The sequence below is a fragment of the Sinocyclocheilus grahami genome, unplaced genomic scaffold (assembly GCF_001515645.1).
Source record: "Sinocyclocheilus grahami isolate Dianchi unplaced genomic scaffold, SAMN03320097.WGS_v1.1 scaffold1291.1, whole genome shotgun sequence".
Classification (NCBI taxonomy): Eukaryota; Metazoa; Chordata; class Actinopteri; order Cypriniformes; family Cyprinidae; genus Sinocyclocheilus; species Sinocyclocheilus grahami.
The window spans coordinates 94,373-97,526 of record NW_015506470.1 but is presented as its reverse complement, the minus strand read 5'-3'; the positions used below and the strand labels follow the sequence as shown (position 1 = coordinate 97,526).

The 3,154-nt window shown below is 48.1% G+C and overlaps 1 pseudogene; it reads right to left on the bottom strand.

Moving 5' to 3' along the window:
• Window positions 1–218: 218 nt before the first annotated feature.
• Window positions 219–2,334, bottom strand: LOC107568903 (uncharacterized; annotated as a pseudogene).
• Window positions 2,335–3,154: the final 820 nt, after the last annotated feature.

Sequence of the window (3,154 nt, the reverse complement as noted above, 5' to 3'; positions counted from 1 at the left end):
ATGAGACAGGTAGGATGTCAGGACTGATCTGGTGTTCATTGGAGGAGTGGCAGATGACCAAGACAGCACTTTCAGGAACTTGAGTGGTTTCGTCAGCAGGTGTTTGTTGGACGCTGCTGTGATCTGACGCATCAGGTGTTGGGTCAGTTTCTGACTGTTTTGCGGGTTGTTCAGGTAAGATTTCTTGTCCGTCTGAAGTTATAGAGGTTACTGTTCTCTGAGAGTGAGGTGAAGGAGTGCTGTTCTCTGTGGCTGGTTGGGTCAGCTGGTCGCTGCCTTCTCTTCCGACTGCTAGTCAGGCTGACTCTGGTTTCTCTTTCTTTTCCCACTTCCGATCCTCCTCCTTTCGGTGGAAGAACTCTTTCATCATCATTTTCATTAGCTCTTGTGAGTCGAAACACGGTGATGTGTTTTGTTCTTGTGTGGATTCAGTTTGAGCTTGGTCAGCATGAAATCTTTGCGAGTTCCTTCGTTGATTCCTTGGACTGGGTGCTTCAGGGTGTGTCTGTCATTTTCCCTTGGAGGTTCCGTTGGATTCCCATGAGCCTTTTCCTCTTGAGTTTCCAAACGAGTTGGGCTGATTCCACGATCTGTCCCATTGAGTCTCACGAGGTCTGGATTGGTCCCAAGATTTTTCCCAGTGACGTCCAGGTGAGTGTTGTCGTCCACGCGGTCCATCCCAGTGGTTGTTCCTCTGTTTAGGTCGGGTACCAGCATGGGAGTCTCGTTCTCTGTTGGATGAGGGTGTGTTCCACTCTTTGTGTGGCGGCTTGGCATGGTCTTGATGTTGGGCGCCCTCCAGAGCCAGACCTTGACTTTGAGTGTTGAAGTCAAGAACTGTTGGGGTTTTGGCGCCCTTTTCTGAGTCCATCTTCTGTTTGCCATAGGTTTTCTGTGCCAAGTCACGCAACTGTTGAGCATTCATTGTCCGCGGACATGCGAGAATGCCCAGATGGTGGCTTACTCCAGGATGGAGGTTTCTCAGGAAGAGAGTTTTGAAGTTTAGATCATCTTCCATGTTCGGTTCGTTGCGAGTTCCGGAGTATGCTCATCTGAGTCGGCTGTACTAGGCTTGAGGAGATTCGTGACGTCCTTGTCTCATCTCCAGGGCAGCCACTAGTCCTTGTTCTGACTCAGGGTCGGCGAATCCTTTAATGAGGACCTCTCGGAGGAGGTGGTAGTCAGCCTTTGTGTGAGCCGGCTGCCTGTCCAGGAAACTGCGCACGTCGGGGCTGGCTGTTGTTCGGAGCAAATAGAGTCTATCTTTGTCCGTGACATTGAATCTCATTTCCTGATGGAAATCGACGTCTTGCAGATAAGCCTGGACATCTTGGCTACCTGGCACCCTTGGGGTGAATTTGCCAATGTTTCTGGCGAGCTTGTTAAGGTCTTTGAGGTCCAAGCCATGCGATGATCTGTGGCTGGCTGGAGCAAGTTCTCTTAGCTTTGCCGTGAGGTAAGGTTCTTCAGAGGGAGTCGGTGAATGTTTCAGCACTGCCCCCTCCCCCTTTTGCTCACGTGTCAGTCGAGGAACAGGTGACCCAGTCCTGCTTGGCAGGGGTGAGACAGGTGCCCGTCGGGTCCTTGTAGGCTCAGGCCGCAGCTCGTAGGCATGTCTGAGTTCCTCTCTGATGCTGTCGGACTTCTCTTTGATGTAGTCCAGCTGTAGTGTTAGGCGACTGATCTCGTTTCTTGACTCATCCAGGTGAGTTTCAAGTGCTTTAATTTGGCTGTTCTTGTCTCTGAAGTCGGCCTTTGCCTTTTCCAGGAGCTGTTCTGCATATTGTAGCTTGCTGGAGAGATCAGCGTAGTCAGCCTTGCCTCATTCCATTTCTTGGATAGCAGCTGCTAGGGTCTCTTTTAGCCTAGTGATCTCCTCCTCAGTGCCTTGTTCCACTTCATCAGGCCCTTCTTGTCGTTCCTGAGCCTCCAGTTCTAGCTGCTCGACACGTCGTTGTGCGCGTGTTAGCTCCTGCTGGAGATGGGCGGTGTGCCTGTCGCTCAGCTTGAGGGTGGCGATGAGTGTGTGGCTTAAGGAGCCGGTGATCTTTGCTAATTCTTTGTGACTGTAGCTCTGACTTGGGTCTTGTTTCATGAGGTTTGCTATGTTGTCATCCAGCTGGTCCTGTGTCTGATGCCTCAGTGTTTCAGCAGCCTTAGGTAGGAGGCTGTCAGTTGCGACGCTTAGCCAGGTCTCGAGGTCTTCCCAGTGGCCAACAGAGTCTGTTGTGCGAGACATGTTTTGGCGTGGTGAGGGAGATCTTAGAACCTAGACTGACACAGACCTTGAAGAAGAGGAAACAAACCAAACAAAACAAACAAGGCAAAACAGGGGTGTAAGTGTGCAATGTCACATGTGGTTTGACAGTGAGTATGTAAGGGACAGGTGAGTGTAGTTCTCGGTGACTGTGATTCTCTGGTGGGCGTGCTCCTAATTTGTAGTCGCTGTGGGGAGAATTAGTAAGGACACAGGTAGCACAGCTAGAGAACGGAGGGATGAAAAGAAAAAGAACAAACAAAACGGAGCAGCGGACAGGATAGTAATTGGCTGTTTCCAATTTTCCTGTAAGAGAAAAGTTTTTTTTTTCTTTTGTAAGGAAAAGGAAGTTAATGGTAAGATGAGAGGGAGGATAAAAGAACAAAATACCCTTTTCTGGTAGCAGAATGAGGATAATTGAATTTTCTTCTCTTTTTCCTTTTGGTTAAGTTTGATTTAGAAGGATGCTTCTAAACCGGCGTTTGGGAATGGGGATTTCTTAATACCACAAACCACAGGACTGTGACTGTTATTAAAATTCCTCCGGGTGAAGGAAAAACAATAAAAATGACAGTATTGGGTTTTTTAGCTGTTAAGATTGACACTGTTCATCATTTTTTTTGTTCCTAGATGCTTGTTCAAATTTTTGGCGGATGCCTATCAGTCTTCTTAGGTGAGTAGGGTTTCGCAAGAGAGTGAAAGGTAAATGGAAGCCAATTTTGAAACGGCATTCTCAAGTTTCACAAAATACCTGTTCAATTTCTAAAAATTATCTGCTTGGTGATTTCCACAGGCAACATCCCAGCAAAACAACCGCAGTAGTCAACTCAGAAGGAAACAGCTGAGAGAGAGAAGCAGAAGAAGAGAGAGAAAAGTTTTGCTCTCCCAATGTATTAA